This window comes from Drosophila takahashii, chromosome 3L, assembly GCF_030179915.1.
Source record: "Drosophila takahashii strain IR98-3 E-12201 chromosome 3L, DtakHiC1v2, whole genome shotgun sequence".
NCBI classification, from domain to species: domain Eukaryota; kingdom Metazoa; phylum Arthropoda; class Insecta; order Diptera; family Drosophilidae; genus Drosophila; species Drosophila takahashii.
The window spans coordinates 5179753-5198396 of record NC_091680.1 but is presented as its reverse complement, the minus strand read 5'-3'; positions in this window follow the sequence as shown (position 1 = coordinate 5198396).

The following is an 18644-nucleotide window of genomic DNA, read 5'->3' as shown; positions in this document are numbered from 1 at the left end:
GGAAGGGTTTCCTATATTATCCTCAAGCATAATCCTCAACCTAAATCCAATGTTATATCTACCGTTTGCTTTCTGCTGAAGGCCCCTTTTATCATTCAAAGGGGCGGTAAAGGCGCCTAACAATTCACTTCCGCGTCTACAGCCATTTCCGTTGCACTACTCAACAAAACAAAGGACAAAGCCTAGAATAGCGAGAAAAAATATGAGTCGCGAAAAGAGAAGAACGCAAATAAATAATAACAAAAGCTGAAGAACAGTGAAAAGTACACAAAACAGCGACAGGAAAAAGGTGAAAAATTTATGTTGAGGTGCCGCATGCAAAAGTTTTCAGGTAGAAACCCCCCTCCACCCCCCGAAATATTGATGGCTTCTGCACACGAAATATACACAACAAGAGTATGACGCGATTAGAATCTGTAATTAGTTTTCGTGTATCTGCAATTGTTGTTTAGTTAGGGTGAGAACTGCACTTGTTTGGCGGCTAAACTTAAAAAGGCGTTAAAACGAGCGCCGACGCTTCGGACACGCGATGTTCTCAATACTCAAGACTTAAGACTCGAGTCGACCCAAAACTTGGGGGCGTTATGAGGTCTCCGGGCATGATGAATGGCAGCCAAGATGCAACAGCCAACTCGAAATGGGGGAAAGAACAAGGAGGCAGCAACCTGTCATGAAAGCCAATTGCCGCTGTTTGCCCTCGACTCTGAATGGGGGCAAAAAAATTGAAAATTCAACATAAACATTGGGGGTTTTTAGGCTGAAGTCAGGATAGATAGCTTTTCTTCCTTATGATATACGATTTTAATAAAAACTTTTTGACAAATTCAATTTTTTTCATCAAATATTTGTTTGTGGAAAATTTAATTTTACATTTTAAGAATGTTTTTATAGATTATTTTTTTTTCGGAAAGTTGGTATTTATTTTGACCTTTTGAAACATATAAGACAACCATTTTATTTGTTTAATTGGGGTAACAAAAATATTTAGATTTATAAGCGATTAAAAAAATCATATTATTATTTTTTTTTCGGTTATGTATTCCGTTTTCTGATGATAAAGTTATAAGGGTTCTGTCCTTTTGAACTTCATTTTGCCTGAGGTGTTTTGGGTTTGGTCATCGTTTAAATTATATCGATTTCGTATCATAATCAAATGTTTGCTGCTTGTCGTTTGGCGGCATCCCCATGTCCAATATAACAACTACAAAAACACCGACACGGGCAACAACAACAATAATCAACGTGCGACAACGGCAGCAGCAACAGCAACAACAACAGCAGCAACAACAACAATGGCAAACAGTAGTGGCAACAAACAGGCTCATTTGCATATTTACCAAACACACACACTCACACACACATACGGAGGAGCGGAGGAGCATGCCAAAATATACGATATCGTGTGCTCATAATAAGTATCTGATAAGTAATGATATACAAACACAGATACAACGATATAGAGATACGTGTGCGAGTGTGTGTGAGATAAATGCATTCACAAAATGGCCGAACACCGCAACGCACACAAGCAAACAATCGAGCGAGGGACCGTTATGCAAAGTGCAATGGCTGCAAAGTGCAATATTGCACTTGCAACAGCAATGTTGTTGCTGCTGTTGCTGCTGTGATGTTGCTCTCGTTTGGCTTTGTGGCGCATTTTTGGCGTAACACAAAGTGCAACACACACGCTCACAATCACAAACACACTCGCCCAGCAAACCAAAGTCAACGACAGCAACAGAAATTGCAGCTGCAGCAGCAACACATCAAGTCCAACAGCAACCCTCCACCGCCACCAGCAACCGACGCGAGGGACAGCAATTTAATCCATTTAAAAGTGCTCCAAAAAGGCAAATTAAAGATGGGAATAAGTTTTAGATGACTGCTGTTGGCTTTTAAGAAATAATAATTGATGTTTGCAGGGGATACTTTTTATCCTAACATCTCCTTCCTGCAAATATCAATATTTAAAGGTATAATTTAATTATATACTTTGAAAACTTTAAAAACAATATAAAACCGATTATTAAATAACACAGGTCGACAAAATCAAGACTTTTTCTTGGCCCAAGAATAAACGCTACAAAACCTGAAAGAATTTTAGCTGTAGATTACTACCTCATACTTGGAAACTTTCTATCACGTCGAAGTTTTTAGAAATCCGTGGTCAAAGTTCCAAATTTTCGATTTTTAGGCACTTTTTGCGGCTTAACAGTAAGAAAACCTTTCGTAGCCCAGAGCCACAATTTAGCGGAAGTGGTACCTTGAACCTTTAGCTTCAAGAGTGTCCAATCACAAAGCTGGGCGACCTCTATATCTTTAGCTACAATGGATTTTACAGAAGTACTTTTTGTCACTTTTTTTCATCTATAGTAGCCTGATATTTTCCTTGTTGAACTGAGACCCGTACACATACAATACATTAAAAATATCAGGCTACTATAGATGAAAAAAAGTGACAAAAAGTACTTCTGTAAAATCCATTGTAGCTAAAGAAGTAGAGGTCGCCCAACTTTGTGATTGAACAGGCATGAAGTTAAAGGTTCAAAGTACCTTTTCCGCTAAATTGTGGCTCCGGGCTACGAAGGGTTTTCTTACTATTAAGTAGCAAAAAGTGCCTAAAAATCGAAAATTTGGAACTTTGACCACGGATTTCTCAAAACTTCGACGTGATGGAAAGTTTCCAAGTATGAGGTAGTAATCTACAGCTAAAATCCTATCAGGTTTGGTAGCTTTTATTCTTGGGCTTTTTTTTTGTCGACCAGTGTAATCGTTTGAACAATTGAAAACATTGTATTTATATTTTAAAAAATAAAAACTACAAGAAGTAACAAAAATAAAATATATAAAATTATATTTATATTTTGTTTTGATTTGATTTAGTATATTTAAACATAATAATTAAACAAATAAAAACATTACAACTAAACAAATAAATAACGATAAATTAAATTCAAGTAAAATAAAACCGAAATTAATTAATGATTGCTGCAAAGAACTTTTAAAAAAGATGTTCCTAGAAAAAAGGATATAACACCATCTACTTAAAAGCCCATTTTAAGCACTCTGACCTATGCAAATTTCGCACATTAAGCCATCATTTCATCTTAGCACAAAATTCTTAGATAATCTTCGCATCTTTGGCAACCGCTTCTATGAATACCCGATTATTCTTTTGTGGATCAATGACGCACTCCCATCAACTTGAGATACCAAAAGCATTCGGTTTAGTAGCGCTGCGTTATCGAAATTCATAAGCGATTAAACATTTAAAAGCCCATAAGAGACAGAGAGATTTTCATAAAAAATCGATTTGACTTTGTTGCGCCGTGCCGCCATCGACTGAATTAATACCGAATAAATATGTGTGTAGGTCTAAGGTGGATTTTCGGTTAGACAATAAAACACACAAAGGGAATTTTTCAACGCAAAAGCCACAGAGAGACAGTGAATTAATATCCGAGGGGATGAGATGACAACTACAAAAGACAACGGCGGGTAAAATTAAAAGCGCAAGCCCAAACAGAGGCAATTAATCACAAAATTCTGGGTCTGCATATATAGGATTGGATAGGTAAATAGATAGATGGTTATTTCGGTTTTGGTTCGGTTTGATAACTCTATTATTGTGGCCCCATCTTAGTAGCGACTAGATATGGATTTACAAGCATTTAACATTCAACATTTTCCCCATTTGCCCCTCTTTTTCGTTTGAATGTGGCAACTTGTCAACAGGTTACCACGAAACCCGATACTTTTAGGGCCTCGGAAAAAGGGAAATCGTATCGGTAGGCTTACCATTTATCTGGGCCCCGGGATCGGGCATAAATTAACTTGTTACGCCCCACAGCCTGGGAAAGAATCTCCTTCTCCGCTGCACACGAAATCACAAATGTATCTTTCGGATTGCATCTACGATTATATCCCCCTCAGTATCCCAGTATCTTTGGCATTCAAACCACAATCGGTGGGAAGGACGTTCGCTGTAATTACCGGATTAAGGACACGTGCCTGCAGCTTCCTTTTGACTCAATGAACTCGCTGCACTTGGCGCTTCGTCCTTTGTTCGATTCGAATTCGAATCCTCCTCCTAAGCCGCGTGCGAGTCTCACTTGATTTAATCATAACTATAGTTGTATAAATATCCTCTATCTCGAGCGACACATTTGTGCGACTGCGACTGCCACTGCATTAAAAATCAATCAAACGAAATTAACAAGTTAACAATGGCAAATACACAATAATGTGGGAAGCGCCCGGGGGCTACGGATTCTAAATTTACACTGAGATATAAGAAATTTAGCTTTCTAATAAATATAAAAAACTATATATTATTTAAGTTATTTAAAGTAATATTTAATTAAATTAATAAGGTTAAAAAATTAGAAAAAAATATTTGATTTATTAAAAGCTTGTTCGAAATTTATTTAATAGTAAATAATTATAAAATAAATTTTTTTTGAATCCTATTTTTATTCTTTAAAAAATCCTTTTAATTTCACAAAAACAACAAATATTTTTGATTTGAGTGCATATCTGGACTCAATCATTGTGCAATTATGCGTCCATCCCTGTGACATGAAAAGTCAACAAGGAGAGTGAAGAGATGGGGAGGAATTGTTATTGCTCGAGGGCTCTCGGCTCATTTGTTTGATTCTTTTAGCATTTCGCGTGGGACTCGCGATTGTTACGAAAACAGGACTCAATATCCTACCCCCAACCAAAAAATATCAAACAATATTTCACGCATTCTTCTGAGAACTCCCACCGATTCGTATTGCTCTAATTTTATGACACCATCGAATTTACTCTCTTAAACTACAGTTAAAAAGGCTTGAAAATACACAGAGAAAAAAAATACCAAAAATGGTCATCATTCGGGTATTTTTTCATATCAATTTTGGTCCCATATGTGGTCATACCAAAAGTATATTTTCGAACATACCAAATTGGTATTTTCGAACATATGAATGTGGTATTTTTCATAATAGATTGTTATGCGCACATATCAAATTTTGCTACAAAATTTTGTATTGTATTTTCTCTAACTCAGAAAAGCATTCTGCCACGAAAAAAAAAATGTGGGCATGGCTCAGAGGCCAAGGTGCTAGGTCCTGATATTATTTTGTGCTCGGGGGAACGGGGTTCAAATCCCGCTCACAACACAACACAACTTTTTTTTTTTTATTAGTAATCTTATCATATTAACTTTTTACCACAATTTTGTTCTTAATATTGTAAAGGAAATGTTAATTATGCGCCTTAAAAACTTTTTACTTTCTCTGCCGTAGCCGGTTTTGAACCGGGGTCCTCTCGCATCAGAGTCGGATGCGTTACCTATTGGGCCATCGCGACAAGTTACACGCGAGTATATTAGCTAAACTTGAATGTAAAATTAGCTCGTTTAAGCATGCTCAACTTGTAAGTGTGACCACAGCATATAAAGCGTTATAATACCATTGTATACCAGAAATACAACAAAAATACAACTTTACAGCCATACTATTTTTTCGAAGACTTTTCGATGCCCCATTTGATATGAAAAACATATCAATCTTTGAAGTATTCATATTAATATGTTACGGATTCATATCAACATGGGTAATTGTTATGATTTCGTATCATATTGGTATGAATTCGTATTACATTTATATGGAAAAATTGATATGTACAAATTGAGGAGACAATCTCAATCTGGTATTGTTCCGTTTTTTTCTCTGTGTAGATAAAACTTTAAAACCAATAAACCTTATAATTTGTCTGATAGAGATTTACCATCAAATGACTCTATTCTTTGGAATTTCATTTTTTAATTAGCCCCTCGATTGGAATAGTTTTTTAATTGATTTTCTATAAACAAGAATCTAGTTTGAGGGCATTACTAAAATATTTCGGTTCGTAGTGGATCCATTAAAATAAGAGCTTCCCCAAATTTGATGGCTCTTTAATGTGCTGCATGTATTTTTTATTTGGAACCACGATCTATGATCTGCTTGGGATTTATTTATGCGGCCAAAAACATAAATAAATAATTTCTTGGTGTCCCAAAGTCGGGTCATAAAACGCGAGCAAAGTGTCAAGCGGGTTCCATTTAAGGTTTTATATAGCACGTTCCACGTTCGAAAATGTGATTAATGTGAAGGGGTTTTAAGCAAATGATTGGGAGTTGATGTATATTGATAGAGTGAAAAGCCTTTTAAGCTGTAGCTATTTTATAATGTAGAAGGAATTTTAATAGAACGATTTTGGACTTCTAGATATACAAATAAATATAAAATAAAATTCAAATAAATAATTAATATTTTAAAATATTTAGAAGTAATAATTCTAAATTGCCTTTAACCTATACCTTATTTGAGAAAATACATATTTAATCATTTTATTCCTAGCAATTAAGGTAAGTAAGTCGTCAATAAAAAAAAATTATAAATAATTTTAAGCTTCCAATAATATTTAACGACTTTAAAACATGGCCAATTTGCAAGTTATTTAGCGTTTAACCCAAATGAATAAATTGAAAAACACCTGCAAGCTGTCTAAAAAAAGTAATTATGAAAATTGAGTAAAACAATAGCTACAGGGGAACTACCATCTAAACTACACATGTTTTCCTCACATTTTCCACTCGGAATCGGCCGGCTAATAAGCGCCATAACTTCTTGGTTTTGCCTAACAATCATCGGATTTATGGCGTGTACCACCCACCCACATATCTCGCTGGATAGTTGGTCAAAATCAAATCCGCTGGCTTAGCGGCAGAGGCAACAATGTGGCGGCGCCTCGGCCATTTGCCAATTTTATGGCCCATCTCGACACACAATTTTCCAGTCGAGTGCGGAAATGCGCGCATCATTCGACGGCTGATGACTTCAAACCGCCGATTCTCGGAGGAGGTGGCTCAAAATCGGACTTGGATTCGGTTTCCAAGTCGGACTCGGAGTTTGGATCTCGAAAAGCTTGAAGTTTGGAGCCGGGTGCACCTTTCCAATGCCATTAAATAGGCTCTCGGTTGCGGTTGCTGGGTTATCAGCACGATGGCATCATTGTAATAGACTCTTCACAGTGCGCATTTTTACGATGCTTACAAGCATTTCAACAAGTTTTACAGCTTTTCCACTAAAAGCCAGCCCCCGAAAAGTGGTCGGCACACAAATCTCCCTGGCGCTCCGAAAGAAAATCCCGAGAAGAACTCCCCCACTCTTGGCAGTTGGATCTTCATATGTGTCTCAGGAAAAGCACTCGGAAAAATATTTCTCTTAAACAAAAATGATTAGAAAGTGTACAGAAAATGATGGGATTTAAAATATTACCAACAATAAATGCGAACTGAAATCCTATTATTATATCTACCAAGAATGGGAATATCCTTAAACATTTTACAACATTTTTATAATATATCCACTCTTCTATATTTATAGTAAATCTATTTTATTCCTAAAAAAAAATAAAATACAAGAAAACTAAGGAAGTATTTTCATACAATAGTTTAAGAAAGAATTTAAGGAACGTTTATTTTGCTTATTTATTTTCAAATATAAGTGTTTTTAGTTTACATTTTTATTATTATTCCTTTTTGGATCTGATTTAACAAGCTTTAAAATATTTGTATTTACTTAAAAATATGGTATTGATTTAATATTATTTTCAAAATACTTTTCTATTATTTATTATTTAAATACATTTTTCCCAGTGCTCCCGCAAAAGAAATCAATTCGAAATGAGCCATTAAACGCTGCTAAACACGCGGGCATTTTCCACCGTTTCCACCTTTTCCACCTTTTCCGACGGTGGCTCCGTCTCCGTCTCCAGTCATAAATTTCCAACAAAAGAATGTAACCCGAGGCCTGAGAGTTATCCGCTGGGCAGGTTTTTCGGTTATTCGGTTTTTGGGTCTCCCGTTCGATAGCCGCAGTCCCGATTTCTTCTGAATAAATTAAAATTAAAATAAAAATCGTTTGTTTTTTTCGGGTTTTGTTTTTTTGCCGCCTCAAACGTGGGAAATGTGTTCATCACCGAGGGGCCGACGGGATGCATTTGGATCTTCTTTATTTCCCCGGCTCTCTGTTTCACAACATTGGGGCATCATCGTTTTTGTTATTTTAATTTAACGATCTCTTAAAAGTGCAATAGAGCCAAAAAGCCTGACCAATGTAATGTCAATGATGTCATAATATCTGAAACTCAGATTCTGAATCCCCAATAAAATCGGGAAAATAAAAGTGCAAAGCGGAGCAGAACTGTCTACCCTCATCGAGATTGTCTTGTACTTTGTCAGTTGAGCATGACCGACTGATCTAATTAGGATATTATGTCATGAGATGAAAATAACTCTCGATGAATCTGAAAAAGAGTGCGAAACATGCGAAAAGGGGAGCTGAGATAAGATAAAAGCAGAAAGAGTTGTGAGAGTTAAATGTGGAAATTTAGCTTGGAATATTTACTAACAAATATTACTAAAAATAAATACGGAAGTCTTAAACAAACAAAAATAAACAAATGGGAGCATGAATAATAATAACAATTTCTTTATAAAGTATGATTATCCATTAAAAAAAATGATAATAAAGGTAATATTTGGTAAATGAAAATGTCATCAGCATGTAAATGAATTTTTAATTCATTCATTCAAATTCATATTCAAGTCATTCTAGTGACCTTATTGCTTTGTTCCCTTTTTCTCCATTTACTTATTTCAATTCCCCATGTCGAATTGTGATCTACTTATAAGCACTCAATGAAAAAACAGTTCTGTGGATGGGGGAATTAAGTCCTAAGCTTGGTCAAGATTTCCAGTCTTATCTGGCAGGCTCCTCTTGTAAATTGTCACCGGCCAACAGGCACTAGCTCAATGTAATCGCCGGGCTGAGCTTCCCTTTCCTCTCTCTCATTCTCGATTCGATTCCTTAAAATTCCAGCTAAATACGCGCGAGTCCGATAAGATTTTTCCGCCTTACAAGATGATGGCTTCGCCCTCTAAAATCCCAGATTTCAGATTCCAGATCCCAGATCCCAGCGGCAGCTCCCAAGCTCCCAATCTCAATAGCCAACCCATTCGGGAACCCATTTCCATTTCCATTCCGATTTCGATTCCCATCTGGTGCTCACATTTGACATTTAGGGGCGAGCATATTTCTCTCAACTCTATGCCGCATGGACCGCCAAATTGGTATTAAATTACTCACTTTGGTGATAATCGAAATGGACACGACACGATTACAAGCGAAGATCAGGGGAGCATCGGGGGAATTCAGGTGGGCAGGAGGCTACCCTCACCGGTGAACCAGTTCTTCGGCCTGGCGAGATCATAAAGAAAGTAAAAATATTGAGACGCAGACAAGTTGAAAATGCCACCACATCACATTTTGAGCGTTTTCAAAACGATCAATTCGAACGATAAGACAGGGGATCCAGCCATCCGATTCCATCTGCTTTGGGGATCTCGGGAGGAGTTGCCAAGCAACTATATTAAATGTCCCCCGGATTCGGTTTTCCAGTGCCCACTGCCCAGTTTCCCAGTTCCAATCTCAACATGTGTCAAATTGGGCAACTAACTGACTAATCTTGGGCGCAAACAGCAGCCGTTCGAAAAACAAGTGTTATTATTTCTCTAAATGCTCGGGATCAAAACAATTCAACTGTCAAATGGAATTGGCCAACACAGACAGACAGGCAGAAAGACCAAAAGACAGACAGGCACACAAAAAGGGAAAAACGGGGGTAAACGGAAATCCTATTTGCATTTCAAACATTGCAATCCAGGGACTATTAAAAACAAATATTTGTGGGCACCACAACAAAAGCAAAAAAGGAGATAGAGACAAGGGACTAAAGGTTACCTATTGATTTTATATTATTAAAATATTTGGTAAAGAAAACTATGAAAACAAAATATAGTTTTATTGGTAATTAAGTAGGTTAATTTTTTGAATTAAAAAAATAATACATTTTTTTTTTAAATTTGTATTAACAGTAAATCTTACGTTATTGGCTATATTAATTAAAAAAAAAACTATGCAAAATTTATATATTAATGTTTAAATAATAAAAGTGTTTTAACTGATTTAATATTAATATTCATTTATTTTTTAAAATAAATAGTAAATAGTTTTTAAAATAAAATATTTTTTATTAATGTAGCAAACTGCTTGATTGTTTTTTTTTTATTAAATTCCTTGCCTTTTTAACAATGAATTTATGCTAAATTATAATTTGGAATTTACTTTATGTTTTTTTTTTTATTAATTTATATTATTGCAAGTCCAATATACCCCTAGCTCTCTGCTGGATAGCAAAAAGGATCAAGGCGCGAACACAAAGTGAACATATGTATTAGACGGTGGGCAAGGACACCCCTTTTGGCTGCCTAATCCCCTGGCCCGGACACCCCTGCCTCTTTTCACTCCCCCCTCTGTATGCAGGACTCTCTGAATTTTGGCTTGGCCCGCACAGTGGACATGGAATGGAATCCGAGCTCGAACTATTTTATCCCTGCCAGCGTTTCCGCCTTGACAATTTGTACAATTGTCGCTCAATTTATATGTACAAAGGGGCGGAGGTGGAGGATGAGGGGGTGTGGGCAAACGAACAACTTCCGATTACAACTTCATTTGTAAATGTTTCCTTCGAACCATTTTTATCCTGGCGCAAATACACAATGCCTTTTGGCACACGTGCCCCCCCGCCCAAAAATGGGTTTTATTTTCGTGTGAGGGTGCAATGCCAATTCTCTGGCTGTCAGAGAACTGAGAATCGAGAATCGGGGAATCGAGAGCCGAGAACTCAGGACAACCCACATCTGTCAACTTCGATGAAGTGTCAAAATGGGAAGTTCATCATCACCAGAAAGTAGAAATAGTTGCCCGTGATGATTTCCTCCTTTATTTCTTTTTTATTTGTTTCTCTTACTGTTTTTATTGCTTCGCCCAGGGGGTGGGATTGGGTGTGGGTGGCTTCGTCCTTGGGCATGACGCAAATTAAGCCTCTGGTGTATTTGAATCCCTCAGATTTAACACCGTCCTTTGAAGGCTGCTAATCACTTTAACATACATTTGCATTGCATTTACACGCACTTTGACCCTCATTAATGCGTTGCCTAATAGCCCCAGGGGCAAGTCCTTTTTTTCGGGTGGAATCCTTCGCTGCAGGTGTGGGGGGGGGGCGTCTCAGTTGCGAAATAACTTTATTATCCACGATATTGTTTAATAAATATACATAATTTTCGAAGGCAGAAAGGTCAAACGGGAATTACAGATGTAGGGGTTTAAAATCACTCATAAAACCGCAGAAAAGTATGCTACAAAATATTATTACTTAAAAAATTCGATAAATTAATCCTTTTTGTTTTTCACAGCATACTTTTAAGCACATTTTTAAATGATTTGAACTACTTTTTTTTAATTTTTTTAAATTTTGGTATTACTTAATATTTTTATTTTATTTTTTTTAAATGGATTTTTGTGTGAAATGAAAAACCAATTTTTTAAGGAACTTTTTAGTCTGCACATTTTTTGCAAACCACAGATATAAAATCAACAATATGACGATAACCTGCCCTCTTCTAGGCTTTTATCTCAGGTTTCAAGTGCGAAGTTTTTGCTCAACTTGTGAATTTTCGCGCGTTCTGCGCGTTAAAGGAGCCCTTCTCTTCCGGTCCTAGGCAAAAGATTTTAGGATTTTACCAGCTGCCCTCCAGTTGTATCCCGTATTCCCCTCGTCTATACTTATTTCCTTGGGCTGTTTTCGTTACAATTTCTGGCTTAGATGCGGGTTCCTGCTGCTGCTGAATTTCATCTTTGAATTGTTTTTTTGCGCCAAAAACTTTTGTTTACTTGGCAAATAGAGAAGACTTGCATCCCACCCACTAGAGACAAAGTTTTATCGTGACTGCTGCCAAAATCTAAGCGACTGTTTAGTTGCTTACCCCCTAAAATTTCAGTTTGTGTAAAGTTTTTGTTGCATAAAAGTTTTTGTTATGCCTTCTCCTCGCTGCCATCGTCATCGCTCGTTGTTGGATTTCTTGTTGTTTCTGCAGTCTTTTCCCATTTTTTCACAGTTGAATTCACCGAAATTTGTCACGTTTGTTATTTTTGCGACGACGAGAGAGTTTCGTTCGTATTTACTCAACTGATTTTGATAACATTCGTGTAACATGGCCAGCATTTTATAGCCAACTTAACTGGCTAAGAAAAACAGCAGCTAAAGTGTTTTTCAATTTAGTGGTATTTCCACATCAATATACAGTAAATTTAAAAAAATATTTTTACATATTTAGGATTAAAACAATTTTATAAAATAATATACCTTTTTTGTAAGTATTTTACGTTTGGTTTAACAAAAAGGATTATATTATTTTATGCAAGCCCAAAGAAAGTTATTTGTAAATAATATTCTAACAGTGCTGCATATTATTATTATTATTTTCCTTTCTCCTGCAACCACGCCCAATATCCCATAAATCGCAGACACGAGCATTTTGTCCTTTATAAAGTCTAATCCGCATTTATTTTATGCTCGGCTACAAATCGTCGCTTTAATAGTGTCACCATGAGTTATTGGGGCAGATCCTCCATATCTCGTCCATGCCGCCCGCTCACTCTATAAAGAAAGGGGATCCCGAACCCCCTATCCTCCCCTCGCCCTCGTTCGTTCCCCAGTTCGAACCGCCCCAGCAAATAACAAAAATAAATGCATGCATTAGTTAATGTCCAGTCGTTGTCGTAGTTGCCCTCCCTTTGCCCGAACCCTCACACACGGGGGCAGCGGATCGCAGCAGGATGCAGTTTATAAGCGGACCGAATCGAGCATCCAGTTGCCCAGGCCATCGCCTCACTTGATGTCTGCACTGGGAGAAAAAATCAGAGAGGAATTTCAGGGATATGAAAATATATAAGATAAGACTCAATTCCATTAAATATTTTAAAAACTGTTTATAAATTTTTTTTTTAAATATTTTAATGAACAGTTTTTGAACTTTATTTCCTTTATATTATTTCACTAAATAAAAAACTATTTTTTTTCGATGATTACTTATTTTTACCTGTTTTTTTCCAGTGCTTGAGATTTGGTGTTGCTCTGAATGTTGCTGCTGCCGCTGTTGTTGTTGTTGTCGTCGAAGGCGGCGGCGTCGCTTAAGCCAATTCAAAACGGTGGCCGCTGATCCGATCCCCCGGCTCTTGTCCAGCTCCGATTCCCTATACCCGATTCCAGCTCCCAGTTGCCAGTTTGCCAGCTCCAAGTCCCCGGCGACCAGCTCCTCCATAGTGGAATCCCCAGCGAGTGGACGTTGCTCGCGTATTACATTTCGCGCTCGATAAATCTCCACTGCCTGCCGCCCCGACACATATTTCATATCAACGCAGATAGTCCTGTGAACAGTGGAAGCCAATCTATTAACAAGGGGTTCCTAAATTCCTCATTATATTTTTGAAATGGCAAAATTTCATCTACTACTAATATATCTAAAAAAATTTAATAATAAATGTTTTAACTATCTTTTTAATGTAGATATAGATTATAGATAGATAGATATTATTTGTTATATGAGAATAAAAGCTTGTAAAATGGGTAACAATAAAAAAAATGTTTACATATTAAAAATTGTTTTTCAATTAAAAATCTCAAATCAAAAAAGTAATTTTGAAAACATTAATTTTAATGTTTTCTCTTTTGTCATTTAAATAAATAATAAAAAAAATCATTTAATTTTAAACATTTTTTGCCATATTCCAGCCCACTGTGCGTAGGCACGTCGAGCGGTTGCGCATCATAAAGCAAATTTCATTTTGAATTATTTTCTTATATTTTCTTTACTCACTTATAGCTGCGATTTTTTTTCTCATTTTGCCAGCTTGTTGTTGAGACGTATTGTGCTCGGCAGAATAAGAGTGAGATCGAGCGGGCAGAAAGGTGTTAATGATCATGATCATCATCATCGTGGGTATATCACAAAAAAAGAACGAGTATCTCTTGGATGTCAGATGCCCATTGATGTTCTTAAGTAAAATTTAGGAGCTTTTCGGTGTCCAGTCGCCGCACTTTAAGTTGATTTGCTGTGGCGAGCATAATTCACTTCTTGGCTCTTGGCAATGGGGGGTTTGGGCCCATAACTTGGGGATTTCAATACAAGAAATTGTCATAATTTATGAAATTAAACCATGAAAATATTTACCCATCTGCAGCACGAGTCTTTCGTTGGCTCATTAAAATGGCAAGAAGCAAAAAAAGGCAGCAAAACAAAAGGATGTGGAAATGTGGCCACCACCCGAAAGTGGCTAATAAAGCAAATCTTGTTGACTGGGGACAACTTCCTCCTCCCCTCCCTTCCCTCTCCCTCCCCTGTGTTCTGTTTTTGGTTAAGCTCTACATGGAAATTTCGCCAATTAACACCTTTTAGCATGTTGGCCAAAAAGACAACGACAGCAGCAGCAACAGCAACAGCAGGAGGCGACAACAACAGCAGCAACATCATCGAATGCGTTAATTAAAATTATACTAAAAGGCAAGGGCAAAGGCACAAAAATAAAAGAATAAGAATGAAAGATGAGGCAGCACATTGAGGGGCACACAAACTTATTTTTACTGTCGCTCAGCTATTAATATACATAAAATGGCTAAAATACGATTAGCCAAGTTCTGTACTCGGCGGCCAAAGCCAAATGTTGCATAGTAAATATTGACAAGCAGCAGCAGCAACACAACGGCAACAGCAGCAGCAACATCGCGACGCAGAAGCAACATGAATATCGCACCTTGTAAACTCATTTGCGCGTACGTGTTGAAACAAATGTTTGCGGGGGGTAAGTGAAATTGAAATAAAAAAATTGCCTTCGAGGGACCAAAAACAACAGGAACTGCAGCAGCAATTCGAGATTGTCGCGTGATTGGGAGACTTTTTGGGGCGTGAGCCATCACGATGGTCAATCGGAAGAGCAGTCAATCAAAGGGGATTTTTTGAAGGACCGGTTTGGTTCGCTTTTTTTGTATACTAAGTTTTTAGGAATTGGTTTTAATTGGTTTTAGTGAATTCTATTTTTTCAGAGAATTCCATTTTTCTTAACTTTAAATTTTAGTGTATATTTTTTTAGAGAAAATTTTTATTTTTTTATTTTTTTACCTTTTTTAGATTCTGATTTAAATATATTTATCGATTTGTATGGTATTTGTTTAACTTTTCCCGAACTTTTAAAATTTCTCAAATCTATCTATCTGCAATAAAAGAATTTATCTAACGTTAACTTAAAACTGGTTTAACATTAAGAGATTACGAGTTATGGAAAGTTTAACTTTATAGCTTTTCTTATTTAAAGTACATAATCGGAAAATCAGTTCCTACTTATTTACATAGTTATATGGGTTTTTTCTTCAATTTTCACCTCACCAAGTGAAGAATTTTTGTTTGCTTACTTATTTGCTTATTTAAGCAGCAATTCAAGTAGGTATTTGCCATTTATTTAACGGACTTTGTTTAGCGGGCGTCGTAATTGTCTTTTAAATATTTCCCTTTATTTTCGCAAAGAGAGTTTCGGTCACGCCCCCATCCTTAAGCTAACTTCGGCCTTCCCACCAGCAACAAATGTTGCATTGGCAATTGCCATAAGTCAGACACAGCAGCAACTTCAGTGCAGTAGCAACATGGCCACGCCGCAGGAGTGAATTTCATTGCATGCAGTTTATTTATGTGCGGCCTAATGGGGCAGTTGTTGTTGCTGCTGCTGTTGCTGTTGCTGCTGTTGCTGCTGCTGCTGATGGGAAGCCACCAGCAACACGTCCATCTTCATCATGGGCAGCAACTGGGCCTCCTCCTGCCTCGTTTGCCATGCTGTGCACTTGGCGTTTGTCTGGTTTTTTGGGCACCATGACACCAGGAGAGCAGTTTGAGTCCCAGGCCCCCTTTCACCTGGCCATCCCTCACCTTTATGCAAATTCAGTGCTGCTTTTGCTGCTGCTGCTGCGTGTCAATGCAAACTTTGCTGACTTGCATGCGAATGTTGCTTGCACAAACATTGAGGTGTACTGCCAAAGTTGTCGGCGTAGAGTCGCTTGTCGCTGGCCATGTTGCTGCTTGTCCCCGGTGTTGCTGCTGTTGCCGTTGCTGTTTGTGTTGCAGCTTCAGGAGCAGCAGCAGCAGCAACAGCAGCGGCTTGTTGGCCCGGCGACCACAGCTGGGTGTCCTGTGCGCGCACAGTTAACTTAAGTTAAGCAAACTCGGTGGCCAGCAAAGCCGAAAGCAAAAGCAACGGCAAAGGCAAAGGGCAAGGGATCCACATCCACATCGCATCCACGTCCACGTCCGCCAAGCCAATGGAAATTGGACTTGGCCTCGGAAAGGCGCAGTCGATTGAACAGGAGCACCAGGACAGCCAGTGCTGAGTTATCGGAAACAAGGCTGGAGTACTGGCCTTTAAATAAAGAAATATTAAATTCCAATTATTTTTAAAATTTTTTTCTTAAGATTTAAGCTTGATCCAATTTTATAGTCATTATTTTTAAAATTGTTGGAAGTACCTACAGACAAAATTTTGTATCATTATGATTTTTAAATGTATAAAAAAACTTGGAAATATTAAAACTTTTCTAGCCTTTCTACTAAAAATTTAGTAAAATGTTTTTAAAATCTATTAAAATTGTTGATTTACTACTAAATAAAAAGCGAAAGCTTGAATTGACAAATCATAAAGGATTTTCTTGGAAATCTTCATTACATGAAGAAATTTCTTTTCCAATTGGCATTAATTCAAAATGTTTTAAGAATCAGCTATTAATATTCACTTCTATAATTTCATAATTTTTTAAATATTTGTATCCTTTGTATCCCTAATAAACTAAGATCAAAGAAGGTATTGTACCCAAAATAAACTCACTTATTCAGCTAATAATTAACCAAAGAGCCAGCTCAGATGTGCGTAAGTTGTCGATGCCTCACTCCTCCTGGCCGCTCCTCCTCGTTTCATCCAGCCAGTTGGTGTTACATTTTTACGTGCTCCAACGCCCAATGAAGGTAAACACGGCGGAGGGAGGAGGAACGGGGAGGGGAAAACAGGGAGGAGGAGATGTTGACCACCAGTAACGCCTACGCAGGCAGTCAGATTCGGAATCGGATTCAAAGAGTCAGGCAGTTGGCAGTGCAGCATGATGAATGTCCCATTCCATTCCATGCGAGATCCTAGGTGAGCAGCGTTTTTCGTACGTGCCTGACTCAAAATGCAGAGGCTTCGGAAAAAGGGGATATATCTTGGCTAGAAAGTACACTAAACCTTGAGTAGTTATATTGATAAAATAGATTTCATATTTTAAAATGTTAATTCAAAAAATCAGTATTTTATCCAAAACAAAGCCAAAAAGTGTCCTTCAAATTTAAGAACTTTAATTTTAAAAATGTTTTCCAAAAACATGTATATTTATTAAAACCTTTCCAAAAGGTACGTGAGTCGTTAGCTTAGGTTATTAGGTGGTCAAATCAGGCGAAAAAAACTCAATTCCTTGCTTTTTCTATATTTTGTTTTTTAAATTCCATGTTTTTAGCTTATAAGTAGGGCTAATCCCTTGTTAATCGGAAATCAGACGCCCCTCTCTTGGCGATTCCATAGAACGTGTGCCAGCGTGCGTCGTGTGGTGACGGTGAGGATTTTGGCACAAGATTTTTGCGCCCCCCAAAATCAATTAAAATGCCAAGCGGCGTGAGTCACACGCACATGGAGCTGGGATATTCGGACATTCGATGAGGTTGGTCTTCTTCAAAAGTGTTGAAAGGAGCGGGCTCCCTTTGTCGGATTTTTCTGGCTCTGCTGGACCTCCTCCTCGATGGATGGATGATCCAGCGATGAGGTGATGAAGCTGCAGCTGAAGATGGAGATGTGTTGATGGGCCAATGGCCAGGAATTACAATGCTTATTGCATCTGCTGGAAATTTGCATACCCAATCACCGAATGGCATCGGCATCCCCACTCTTGACCCCGTTTTCAATGGCCATTCGACAAGAGTTCGGCACGTTCTGTAATCGATCATCAGAGCCCCAAAGTGGCCAGAAAGACTGGACAGAAGACTGGAAGACGGAGCTGCGAAGACTGGAAAGCGAAGACTGAGGGCCGCCTCCCATCAAAGTCCAACAAAGCGCATACCACAGATATCAATTAATTTCAGCGGGCCAGCGTGTGGATGTGAAAAGGCCAACAAAATCGTAATAAGTCAATGCCTTTGACGGATACACGGTAAATAAATCTATAAAATAATATTAGAGAATATAAACTATATAAAAATAAGTATATAATTTTCAGAAAAATAGTTTCTGAAAGTCGCATAAAAGAAATAACAATTTTATATTAACTTTGAGCATTTATTTCTTATAATCTAAATATTTCAAGAATATTTTTATACTAAACATTATTTTCTCTGCACTGACACCAAAACAGAGATCGAAGTTCCGAGACTTCGGACCTTTTTCAGCGCAAGTCTATTGATAAACACAAATAATTTTGTAGCAGGATGATGATTCCACCGTCGACGGAGTCACAATCATCATCAATCGGTTAAGAAAATATTTAACAAGTGTTTGAATGATTTTGAAAAATGATGTGCAGCATGTGCAGCAACAGGAACGATTCGGAATATGGGGGACTTTGGATTCTGGATGGTGGATAGTGGATAC